The sequence below is a fragment of the Hordeum vulgare genome, chromosome 5H (genome assembly GCF_904849725.1).
Source record: "Hordeum vulgare subsp. vulgare chromosome 5H, MorexV3_pseudomolecules_assembly, whole genome shotgun sequence".
NCBI classification, from domain to species: domain Eukaryota; kingdom Viridiplantae; phylum Streptophyta; class Magnoliopsida; order Poales; family Poaceae; genus Hordeum; species Hordeum vulgare.
Genome location: NC_058522.1, coordinates 321,776,873 through 321,790,499, shown reverse-complemented (window position 1 = coordinate 321,790,499; position 13,627 = coordinate 321,776,873). Strand labels below are relative to the sequence as shown.

The 13,627-nt window shown below is 42.2% G+C and overlaps 1 pseudogene; it reads right to left on the bottom strand.

Moving 5' to 3' along the window:
* Nucleotides 1–4,389: 4,389 nt before the first annotated feature.
* Nucleotides 4,390–13,627, bottom strand: part of LOC123396658 — a 69,437-nt pseudogene continuing 60,199 nt past the window's right edge.

Below are 13,627 nucleotides of genomic sequence, written 5' to 3'. Positions count from 1 at the left end.
TTGCCTGATGATGCTATGCTTGATAATGCTAGAGATGCTACTTTGCCTGATGTTCCACTAGGGGTATTCCTTGATGCTCATATTGCTAGAGTTACTCCCAATGCTCGTGATGCTTCTGATACTGCCGATACTATTGAGATAGAACCTGCTTTTGCTCCTGCTAGATCTAGCTCTCCTAGATATGATTGCCTGATATACCTGAGGGTTACGTTATGGAGGGAGAGATAGTTGAGGTTTTTCTTGCGTGTAAGGATGCCTATGACGCTGAGAAATTACTTCTCAAGTGGAAGGAAAAATCACGGGAAGCTAAGATGAAATACGACCCGAAGTTTGCCACTTCACCTATCTTTGTCACCGATAAGGATTATGAATTCTCTGTCGATCGTGAGATAATCTCTCTAGTTGAATCTGATCCTTTTCACGGTTATGAGTCTGAGACGGTCGTAGCCCATCTTGCCAAAGTACACGATACAGCCACCCTTTTCACTAATGAGGAGAAGATCCGCCACTACTACATCCTTAAGTTGTTTCCTTTCTCTCTAAAGGATGATGCTAAAGCCTGGTTCACCTCTCTTGCTCCTGGATGTGTGAGTAGTACCTAGGAGATGGTCTCTTACTTCTGTGAGAAATATTTCTCTGCCCATAAGAAGCAAGCTGCCTTGCAGGAAATATACAACTTTGCTCAACTCCAAGAAGAGAGTCTTCCACAAGCTTGGGGGAGGCTCGTCCAGCTACAAAATGCTTTGCCTGATCACCCTCTTAAGAAGAACGAGATACTTGATATCATCTATAACAGACTTACCGCTGCCTCTAGAGACCACCTAGATAGTTGTGCCGGTTGTGTTTTGAGGGAACGAACTGTAGAACAAGCTGAGACTCTACTGAATAACATCTTGATCAACGATAATGCTTGGACTATTCCCGAACCACCTCCTAAGCCAACTCCGAAGAAAAGAGGTATTCTATTCCTCAGTCCCGAAGATATGCAAGAAGCCAAGAAATCTATGCAAGAGAAAGGCATTAGATCTGAAGATGTCAAAAACCTACCACCTATCGAAGAGATCCATGGTCTCGATAACCCGATAGAGGTAGTAGAAGTGAATTCTCTGTGTAGGTTTGATGAGAGTGATATTCCTTTTGATAAACCTGCTAGCCTATGCTTTGATGAATTTGACAACTTTGTTGCCAAACAACAGAGTTTCAATGATTATGTTAGCAGACATTTGGAACAAAGTACTCGTATGGTTAGCCATTTAAGTGCTTGTGTAGACAGAAATGTCAATGATTTGAAGCTTCTGAGTAAACATGCCTCTATGATTACTACTCAGGTAGAACAAGTACTTAAAGCTCAGAATGACTTGCTCAATGAATTAAATGACAACTCTGTCAGAGTCATTACTAGAGGAGGCAAAATGACTCAGGAACCTTTGTATCCTGAAGGTCATCCTAAGAGAATTGATCAAGATTCTCATCAATGCTGATACACCCAGTCATCCTAAGGAGAAGAAGAAGGATGATAGAAGCCTACATACCAGTTCACCAAATACGGTCACACCTGAAGAACCTAATGATATTTTTGCGTCTGATGCAGAAACACAATCTGGTGATGAACATGAACCTGGTGACAATATGGATAGTGATGTTCATAATAATGCTCAACCTAGCAATGATGAGGATGTGGAGATTCAACCTTCGGTTAAACTTGATAACCAACAGCCTAAGAAATAGGATAAGAATGACTTCACTGCTAGGAAGCATGGTAAAGAAAGGGAGCCATGGGTTCAGAGACCTATGCCCTTCCCTCCTAAGCCATCCAAGAAAAAGGATGATGAGGATTTTGAGCGCTTCGTTGAGATGATAAGACCCATCTTTCTGCAGATGCGGTTAACTGATATGCTCAAGATGTCTCCGTATGCCAAGTACATGAAAGATACCGTGACTAATAAACGGAAGATACCAGATCTTGAGATCTGCACCATGCTTGCCAATTACACTTTTAAAGGTGGAACTCCTAAGAAACTTGGTGATCCCGGAGTGCCAACTATACCTTGCTCTATTAAAGGAAACTACGTAAGAACTGCCTTATGTGACCTTGGAGCCGGTGTTAGTGTTATGTCGCTCTCTCTTTATCGTAGACTTGAATTGGATAAGTTGACACCCACTGAAATTTCTCTGCAAATGGCTGACAAATCAACTGCTTTCCCTATCGGCATTTGCGAGGATGTGCCTGTTGTGGTTGCTAACACCGCTATCTTAACAGACTTTGTTATCTTGGATATTCCTGAGGACGATGCCATGGCTGTCATCCTCGGAAGACCCTTTTTAAACACTGCAGGGGCTGTTATAGATTGCAACAAAGGCAATGTCACTTTCCATGTCACCGGTAATGAGCACACAGTGCACTTTCCGAAGAAACGATATCAAGTACATTGCATCAATGCTATCGAAAAGACTTCATCGATTCTCATTGGGAGCTTTGAATGCCCTATTCCTCGTGTCAAGATGAAGTATGATTTGCTTGTTGGGGAGATACATATCCCCATTGAGGTGACTTAGTGACTATTTGCAAATTCTCCGTTCTCTCTTGTGATTCAAGAAAGTTTTGTCATAAGGATTTGATCAACCCCATTGACGGATTTCTTTCGATGACCATGAAACGGATGAATCAAGGAGTCACATACCTTTTTTTAAGCTTTCATTTTCTGTTGCTTAGAAGAAAAATGATAGAATTAGTTTAGCTTTTCCTGTTTTCTGTTTTAGCGTCCCGGAGAAAAATACCTCGAAAATAAAAGTTCTCCGATGGTCCTGAAAATTTAGTATGATTTTTTCTGGAATTTTTGAAAATTTCTGGGCCTGAGAGCTGGCCTGGGGGCCAGACCAGTGGGCCACAAGCCCTGCCACCGCCACCTACCCCCCTGATGGCGGAGTGCAAGCTTGTGGGGCCCACAGGCACCCCCTCCACTCATTCCAGCTCTCAGCCTCTTCTTCCACCTCCAGAAAAAAATTGTTTCGCAGCTCAAACCCGTGTTCTTGCTCATTTGGCTGTGATTTTCGATCTCCTTGCTCAAAGCACCATTCTCCGAACCGTTTTGGGGAAATTACTCCTTGGCAAGTGACTCCTTCATTGGTCCAATTAGTTTTTGCTCTAGTGATTTATCCTTCGCGTATTCTTGCTACCTTGGTGACCCTGTTCTTGAGCTAGAAATGTTGATTTTAGCTGGTCCCAAGTAGTTTTAGCGCGTGATACAGTCTCTAGGCACTAGTAGGAGTAGTTGCTACAAGGTGTGGTGGGTCTTTATTCACTTTTCTCATGAACTTCAAAATTTTCAGCAAAAGAAAATTATGTTCAGGAGGAAGTTTCAAGGTGGTTCCTCAAGTAAGAAGGGTTCTCGTCTCTCTTTTCGGGAGCCCGAACCTTTTCAACTAAGGGACGCACCGGTACAACCATGTGAATGGCCTTCCGATGAGTTCATGATCGAAGCAGGTTTCAAGGATGAGTTTGATACACTTGTCTGCAATGCCGGGTTAGAAGAATTCCTCTCAGATAAATGTGAACAGTATGCTATGCTCACTGCCTCTTTCGTGCGTAGATTTAAATTTTTAGTTGGCCGTGACTCATCCATACTGTTTGATCTGTACGATAAATCCTATACCGTGGATTTAGAGGATTTCAATAGGATTTGCAAGATACCCGATGGGGGTAGTACTAATGATCCTTCTAAGTCTTCGGTCAGAGACTTCGTCTCCAGTATAACTAGTATAGAAACCAGAGATATCACGCAAACCACCATAGGAAGCATCCATTTCCCTGCCTTGCACTACCTTGCCCTCTTCATAGGTACACTACTAGAAAAAGGTCTGCTAGTGGCGCACCTGTTTTGGCTACTAATGGCGCACTACAGGTGCGCCACTAGCATCACGCCATTAGAATTTTTTAATAATGACACACCACAGGTGCGCCATTAGTATCTGGTATACTAATGGCGCATTAGGCAGTGCGCCATTAGTATAGCTCATGATGCGCCATTAGTATCTGGTATAGTAATGGCGTACCAGGCAGTGCGCCATTAGTATAACTCATGATGCGCCATTAGTATAGCCCATGATGCGCCATTAGTATGCCTCCCAGGGCCATATTTACCCATGTGCTCTGGCTTACTAATGACGCACTAGTTGACGATGCGCCACTAGTGTGCTTTTTGCAGTGCGCCACTAAAGTGTTGAGTCGTGCGCCACTAGTATGAATATTAGGTATTATTTTTTTTCTTGATATTTGCACAGGTTACAAAACATATTACTGCACAGAATATAGAGAGCACAACATATAAACAGCAGATTTATCGAATACAATAGAAGATTAGTCTCCTAATACAGTTCATCATATTAGTCTCCGAATACAATTCATCATATTAGTCTTCGAATACAATTCATCATATTAGTCTCCGAATACAATTCATCAATAATGCTAGAACAATGTACTATATAAACACTCTTATATTTCTTCCATAGTGAGAGACAAATGAGACAACAAACAACGAGCGAGCAGGCCAAAGACAATTTGGCATGATATGCAACCTGAGAGCGACAAAAACAAAGCATGGATTCCAGTGGTGAACTATGAGGTGCGGCTCAGCAGGAAGGGCCGAAGGGCTCGGAGATGCTTTTGCTCCTGCTACCGCAAGCTTCCGGTCCTCTATGGGAGGTCGAGGCGCCGCATCAAGGGCCAACAATAGGACGCATGTGGAGTCCATGACAACCTTCATGGGTACATACAAAAAACTGTGTTACATCAGTTTTAAGCCAACAACACAACAAACAAATAATTGAAAGCTTACAGTAGGAAAGTAAGGTGTAGACAAAAGGAACTGAAGTTGTGTTGATAGAATAACTTAAGACGCCCAAACATATGGAAAAGCATTTATAACTAACAACTCGTGTGCATTCTTGTACATTTGATAGTTAACTTCAAATAATTTATCATTGCCGGAAAAGACACAAATAATCTCTATGAAGAAAAGTGCAAATCAAGATAAGCACATCATAAGCAAATCAAGATAAGCACATCATGCTTAAAAAGTGTCAATGCCACATATGTTTCATTTCGCCTCACTACAGCATGAACTACTTTCTAGTAGAACAACTTCACACATAAAGTACAACAAGAATAGATGGAAGAGTCTGAATAGTAATAAAAAAACTTAAAGAGACGGCATAACAACTTGTACACATAAGCTCACCTTAGCTTTTAGGCTCTTCAGGGTTGCCTTAAGAGCTTCAGAGTTCAGCTTGGGTGAGAGCGTCTTCCAGTCAGCAGTGATTTTCCTCAGGACAGCAACACTAGCTTTGATATTCTCTGCATGAAGCTTGTCCTGGAAACATAAATTAAACATTAGTCGCACTCTTCTCTTCTATATGACAGAACCCTACAAAGGCAAATAAGTTAAAGACTACTCACCCACTGCTTGTAGGACTCTAGACTCTGAGTCAGGCACCAGATGAACACATCAGTGGCCTCCTTGGCGAGCTCTGCATTATCTGAACATAATACACCAGTAAGCTAACTAGACTTTGCAAAACAAAATTTAACCGGCACTGTGCAGAATGAACACATTTCAACTCACTTTCTTGCATTGCCTTCACAGCCAAAGGCAGAAGCTGCTGTGATGCTTGCTTCACAGCTTTAGAGCCAGGAGTACCAACAAGAGCCAGCTCCTTTATTATTGGGTAGGCTGCTTCAAACCTTTCTGTAGCCTAAAAGAGTAAAATGCAGGCATTAGAACATTGTCTCGTATTAAACATGCTACGGAAAAGAGAGGAGAATATAACAAACCTTGACACGTGCATTAGGCACGGGAAATGTGCATCTCATAAAGAGATCCAATGTTCCAGCAGGAACCACGCGCTCCCCCTTCCTAACTGCGCCATTCAGTAGCATAGCCCGAGCTTTGGAGGCATTGGGGGTAGACAAAAACCTGCACAAAAAATCTCATTAGGCACTTCTGAAGTATAAGAACACAGATATAATCGCATGGTGTTAGACACATATTTACAGTTAATATAAGAACTAAGATATAATAACAAAGTGGTATACACATATTTACAGTGTTATACACATATTTACTCAAAGTATTATTCACATATTTACATAAAGTGTTATACACATATTTACAGTCAATATAAGACCTAAGATATAATCACAAAGTGTTATACACATATTTACAGTTAATATAAGACCTAAGATATAATCACAAAGAGTTATACACATATTTACAGTTCATATAAGAACTAAGATATAATCACAAAATATTATATACATATTTTACAGTCAGTATATGACTAAGAAATAATCACGAAAAGGTATATACAGCAAGTCATACCTCTCAAGCAATTGCAAGACGAGATCTCTTGACTAGGGATTCCCACCTGACTTTGCACATACTGTGGGAAATAGGGAATGTCACCAGCAAAGCATTCCCGAGACTAGGTCACCTTGAGATGCCTATGATATAACACAAAAATGAACTTGTGTAAGGAAATAGAAAATATGCAGATTAAGGCCTCAAAAGTAAACATAATTCACAGCAAGCAAGATAGTGATAAGAAATGTGAGTAATACCTGATTAATAACCCAGGCGATGATGGGAAGCTTTTCCTGTCCAAGACATTTACTGTTCCCCACTATTTTTGGGGAGAGGTTTATTAGTACATCTGGCTTCCTTCTTAAAGTCAAGGCAAGCACAACAAATATTGCAACCTGACAAAACAAATGTTTGGTTAAATATTGAAGTCAAAACATCAAATCAACAAGTAACCATAAGTTCAACACTCAAGAAAATTATGCTGGTCAAGATGAAAGATCAACAATACAGTTCTTTGTGTTTCCAGAAACTGCAGAACTTTTGTGAATTGATGAGAAGGACTCATGCAAAGATGAATGAAATTCCTAAAGTGAATCAAGGAGATCGTAAAGAACTACAGGTCTACAACAGGGCCTACTTATGTTCCACTATCAGAAACCTATCGAATATGTTGCTAAATTTCATCTTTATGGTAACGAAACCTTTGTGCACACGACTATGTTCAACAAATGTAGAGGAGAAAAACACTGGCGTTTGTCACACTTTTTCATTCACGACTTTGTTTTCCGTGGGTTTCCCGTGGCAACGCACGGGCATTAAACTAGTACCTATATAAAGAAGCTAATTGACACTTAAGCAAGCTATATATACATTAATGCAAGATGCAGAACCTACCTATACAATGCAAGATGGTTATTTAGAACAAAATATTTCTACAACTACATATTGGTGCTAGACTCAGTTGACATAGATCCAGTACTACAACATATCCTTTACAATTACAATATTATTGTGCTCTCCATCATGAATCAATGATTATTAATATGTACTAATGATAGTGATAATGGGATGAATTCTACCTGGGTTTTGGAGTTTGTTGAACAACCTTCTTCGAGCCCTTAGGTCCAAAAGTTGGACCTGACAATTCTGACATGATGCTATCTATACACCACAAAACAAACTCTCCCAATGCATCAGGAGATCTCTGGCTGATCCAATCACTTGCAATCTTGCAAACTGGCTCAGGAATATGGGACAGCGGAACCTGTTTCATACATCAAACAATTAGTAGGCTCATAAGAGAAGAAGAAAAGAAGTGTAAAGAAAGGTATTCCAACACCTAAATTTCTCAATATAAGGTAAAGTTGGCAAACACATTGATGAAGACAAGCATATAAATATACTAACAGTTAACTCATCTCCATAATCGGCCTTGTATCTTTACTCCCTCACCCCAATTCAGATATCCATTTACAGAAATAATATGTACCACCACAACATGTGAAAACTTACTGTAACCATCGGTATAAGCAGCTATTGGCAAAGGTACGGTAACACTACAGTCAATGTACATTATGATGTAAAAACCAGGCGGCGGCGACCTCAACCCTAGCCGACAGGGAGGTGCGGCGGCGCCGATGGGAGGGCCGACTCGCGGTAGCTCATGGTGACAGCGACCGGGGGCGCGGCGCAGAGGAGGGTGCGGCCGGTAGGTGGAGGTGCGGTGGACGGCCGGTGGGTGGAGGTGCGGTGGGCAATAGATTTACAGTTCATTAGCAATAGATTTACAGTAAATTAGTAGAAGATTTACAGTAATTATGTTCATATAATAAAACAAATTATAAATTCCAGTGGAAACCACTTAAAATTACACTGTAAAACAGAATTTGATTTAGAGCATTCTGTAGGGGTCATTGATCTCATCAGTGATATTACTGTAAATCTACAGCAGCTCCCTCCCTCCCTCCCTCCCTCCTAGGTCGGGGTAAGTTCTATGTTCGGTACAGTAGAATCCTACTCCACTTTTCTAATAACTTCTAATACAATAGTAGATCCATTGGTAATGTTGGATTATATCTAGATAAGGCATAAATTTGTCAGTCATCGATATGCTCTCTTTCCTTGTCTGAAACTTATGAGCCCTGCAGGTTAAACTGAACCCTACACATACTACTACTTGGAAGGGTACCCTATTTGAGATGGTTATATACAACTTTCTGTATCCTAGTTTCTGTTGAACAATTAGTTTATATTCTCGCTTGACAAACTACCACAACAGATTTTTTTTATTTTTTTGAAAGATCCAGCTGCTGGCTGGCATATATTTAGATAGCAGGAAGCAAGGCGGGAATACAAAAGGGTGGGGTTGATCAAAAGATCAAAAAGGACATAACAGGAAGAAAACCTCGTAAAAAGATGGTGAAAACAAGGTAGCCTAGCACAGACGCCGTACTCCTCACGTAATTTCCCCAAACAGGTGCTCTAGAAAAACTGCTCCTGCTTGCCTCCAAGACTGGAGAGTTGTTGTGATGGAGGTGGATATGCTTGCTGCTCTTGCTGTTTTGTTTCTGAAAGTGCACTCATTCCTTTCTTTCCAGATTTGTTGCACTTGATATTCATTAAGAAAGCATAGCGAAACCAAATCTCAAATAGATACGGTTTACATAATGAATCGCACTGGAAGCTGAGACACAACAGCCAAATTGACGAAACAACATGTGCAAGAATGCACTACAGCCTTGCAAAAGTAAACATATATGGAACAGCCAAATTGACGAAACAACATGTCAGTTGCCCATGTCCATAACCAGCTAAATCTGAAGCCTACAAGAATGCTCTGTTTCATTATCTGAAACTTATGACCCCTGCAGGTTAAATAACTCAACACTGCACTAAATCAAATTCTGTTTTACAGAATGCTCTAAATCAAATTCTATAGGAAAACAACACAACACAACACTGACAGAATGCTCTAAATCAAATTCTATAGGAAAACAACACAACACAACACTAACAGAATGCTCTAAATCATTCTATAGGAAAACAACACAACACTGCGCCTGGGTAAATCTAAATGACTGAACCCAGCAAACTAGCACCACAGAAGTTGATTTTTTTGACTGGCTTACGGGGACGAGCGGGAGAGGGAGGGGGGGAGGAGCACGAGCACGAGCTCCAGCAATCACTTGAAACAGCAGATAGTTTGTGACTTATTCTCCTATATCTATATATATATGGATTATCCCGTGTACGTATATTTCTTGGAGGATAAAGAAAACTTGTAATCCCAAAAAAGGAAAAAACAACCCCGCTGTCCCTCGGTCCCCAGTGAGGTCGAACACCGGATGAGCCAAGACAAGCAAACACGCGCACGCGCAGCGGTTCGAGAGCTGTACCAGGGATCCGCCGAGCAGCACCCCAGGAGACCTAGAGGGGCATGCGGCAGGACCAAGGGTGCGGAAAAGGAGGGATGTCGCAGAGGTGAAGGCGCGGAGGGGGTTACCCGCGGCGTCGACGGAGGACATGCGCCGGCAGCGGCCGGGCCTCGTCTGGATCTCGCCACCACGAGGGAGCTCTGCACCTAACCCTAGGTCGCCAGCCCCCCCCTTGGGCCATGGGCATGAGCGGGAGAGGGAGGGAGGGGGAGGAGAAGGGAAGGAGACTAACCCAGGGGCCGCGCGGGAAGGAACCCGACGCCGACGAAGCGGCCGCCGCTGGGAGGGAGAGCAGGAGAAGGGGAGGGATACGGGGGAGAGCGAGCTCGACTTGGTCGATACGGGCACAGGGGCCGCGCGGGGACTGGCATGGGAATTTTAGCGGGGGTGATAGCAATGGCGCATCCCACGATGCGTTATTCGTAGTTTTGTAAAAGAAAATTATAGTAGTGACGCACCACCTACAAATGCATCATTAGTAACACTGGTTAGTAATGACGCACCAGCTGGTGGTGCTTCATTAGTACTTTTGTAAAAGAAAATAAAAAATTATAGTAGTGGCGCACCACCTACAAATGCATCATTAGTAACCCTGGTTACTAATGACGCACCAGCTGGTGGTGCCCCATTAGTAGTTTTGGAAAAAAAATATAATAGTGGCGCACTCGATGAGTGATGCGCCATTACTAGTTAAACTAGTAATGGCGCACTCTGCCCCGGTGCGCCATTAGTACTTTTGCAAAAAGAAAATATAGTAGTGGCACACCGAGTGTGTGGTGCGCCATTAGTGTCCATCACACTAATGGCACACCTGCACGTGGTGCGCCACTGCTATATAGTAGTGGCGCACTACTTGTCCGGTGCGTCATTAGTGTCTATATCATCTATAGCCCTTTCCTAGTAGTGGTAGGTGCATTAACGGCAAGGGTGCACATTGTCACCTATGCGCTTCCGACCTTAGTATCCTTAAGAGCGCAGTAACAGGTGACAGGAGCTTCAATATGGGAGCTATAATAGCAAGGAGGCTGAATAAAAATGCCAGTGAGGGGGATTTATTTGGTGGAGTTTATGCTACACGCTTAGCAAATTTTCTTGGAGTATCCATCCGTCTAGAAGACCCTCCTCTCCGTACAGCCTACCTTGATCGTGTCGCTCTAACACGCTACCAGTTCCTTGAGAGAGATCATGGATCCCTCCTATACCGCTTGATATTTAACCGACAGCGTGTTTTCCATATTACCCTTCCTGCTCCTGCTTTCTTTCACTTTCAGGTAAAACGAAGATACTACATAACCATAGGAGAGGCAGAGGAGTATGAGAGGGAGGCGACTGTTTCTCGACTTTGTGAGGCGGCTATTCAGGCAGTGGCTGCAGCGATCCCGGATAACACCCATTATGATTTTGGGTTTCGCCAGGACCATCCATGGGAGTAGACCAAGCTAGGACAAAAGCCTAAGCTTGGGGGAGTACGTGTTCTCACCGACTTTACATTCATGCTTATGCTTTCACTTTGTTAGCCGGTGTTTACACTTTGCCACTGTATTATCCATGCTAGTTTATTTTCGTTTTCTTGTTTTCTTATTTTGTTTCCTTTCGAGAAAACCCAAAAAGATTTTTCTTTCTTCTTTTGATTGTTGGGAGCTTTCTCATGTAAATAGTTTTATTTTTTTTTGGGTCAAGGTAGAAGATATTAGTTTCAATGTTTAGTGGTTCTTGCATGCTTACATGTTTAGCTTTCAAAGAGTCATATTACTTTGTCTTCTCCTTTATGTTTGCCTGCAGATTCAGCTTAGTCCAATGCGCTTATTATTGTTCACATCGTTCGATCGTGCAAATGAAAGGCAACAATGATGATATATGATGAAGTGACTGAGACTGAAAAGCTGGTATGAACTCTATCTATTTTGTTTTTGTAAATATGACTAGCTTGTCGACCCAGATTTAGCTTTGTTGTGAGAGAACCATGTTTGCAATGACAACTTAGAGATCATAGTTTCTCATGCCATGCTTATTTAGTTGAGAGCTTATAATGGTTTGTCTTGAATGCCAACAAAGATTTTGAGATGACTATGATGTAGTATGATAGGATGGTATTCTCCTTTCAATGTTTCAAGTGGCTTGACTTGACGCATGTTCATGCATGTAGTTGAAACAAAATCAACATAGCCTCTATGATGTTCGTGTTCATGGTGATTTATATCCTGTTCATGCTTGCATTTAATGTTAGTCAAACTCACTGCATCTTGATGACTATTGTCACTCTCTAGTTGGTCGTTTCCCAGTCTTTTGCTAGCCTTCACTTGTACTAAGCGGAATACTGCTTGTGCATTCACTTCCATAAACCCAAAAGTTTTTCCATGAGAGTCCACTATACCTACCTATTTGCGGTATCTACATGCCGTTCCAAGTAAATTTGCATGTGCCATTCTCTAAACCTTCAAGAAATAATCTGTTTTGCATGCCCGAACCGCTCATGTGGTGACAGGGGGCTATTGGTATCTTCCATGCTAGGAGTGTTATCCTCGACATGTGTTTATTCACTGTCATTCACGAGAAAGGGGCCGGTAATTGGAATGCCCAGTTCCACGCTTAAATCGAAAACATAACTGTAAAACAAGACTCTCCCCGGATTGATGTTAGTATGGACGGTACCCGAGGATTCGGCTAGCCGTGGAGTGTGATTGATTGGTGGTGGGGGAGTTAAAACTTAACTTTTCTGTTTGGGAACCGCCTATAGCATGAGTAGCATGGAAGCTATTGAGAACTCTTGGTCATTGCGTTGACAATGAAAGCATGCCACCCAAAATTATTATCTCTATTTTCAAAGCTTGAGCTCTGGCACCTGTGCAAATCAATGCTTCCCTCTGCGAAGGGCCTGTCTATTTATTTTCCTGTCGAGTCATCCTCCTATTATATAAGCACCAATTAGAGAGCACCTCTGTCATTTTTATGCTTTGCTTTTAATTGATATTGAGTATGACTATGACTGGATCTTCGTTGCTATGAATTACAATGTTTAGTCACCCTTGATCTTTGAAAGTGCTCTGCATTTATGTTTTGCGGTCTCAGAAAGAGCTAGCGAGATACCATCTATTCATTTTGCTTCATGCTTGTTTTGATTGAAGTGTTGGTATTTGAAACTCATTATTATTTGCTCGTTAGCTGATTATGCCATTGATATTAGCTTACCGTGAGACCTTTGTGTCACTTGCTTATGTGGTTAACTTGTGATCTTGCTGAAATTCTGGTTATGAGTTAGACATAGTTGCAACAACAAGATCAAACAGAGTTTGTCAAAGTTTTTCTTTCTCTCTCAGTTTGTCAACAGAGTTGCTTGACGACAAGCAAGGTTTTAAGCTTGGGGGAGTTGATACGCTCCATCGTATCTACTTTTCCAGACTCTTTTGCCCTTGTTTTGGACTCTAATTTGCATGATTTGAATGGAACTAACCTGGACTGACGATGTTTTCAGCAGAATTATCTTGGTGTTATTTTTGTGCAGAAATCAAAGTTCTCCAAACGTCCTGAAAATCTACGGGGAGCAGTTTTGGAAAATATGAAAAATATCTGCGCCAAGTTCCACCTGAGGGGGTGGGCCAGTGGGCCACAAGACCTGGCTCCGCCAACACCCCCCTGGTGGTGGTGGGCAGGCTTGTGGGGCCCACACGGCTCTGCCGCCCCCAACCTCAGGTCTATAAGTTCCTTTCATCCCAGAAAAAGTAAAAAGAGAAGTTTTCGTCGTGTTTGTGATACGGAGCCGCCGCCACCACCTGTTCTTCATTTGGAGGGCAGATCTGGAGTCCGTCTTGGGCTCCGGAGAGGGGAAATTGTCGC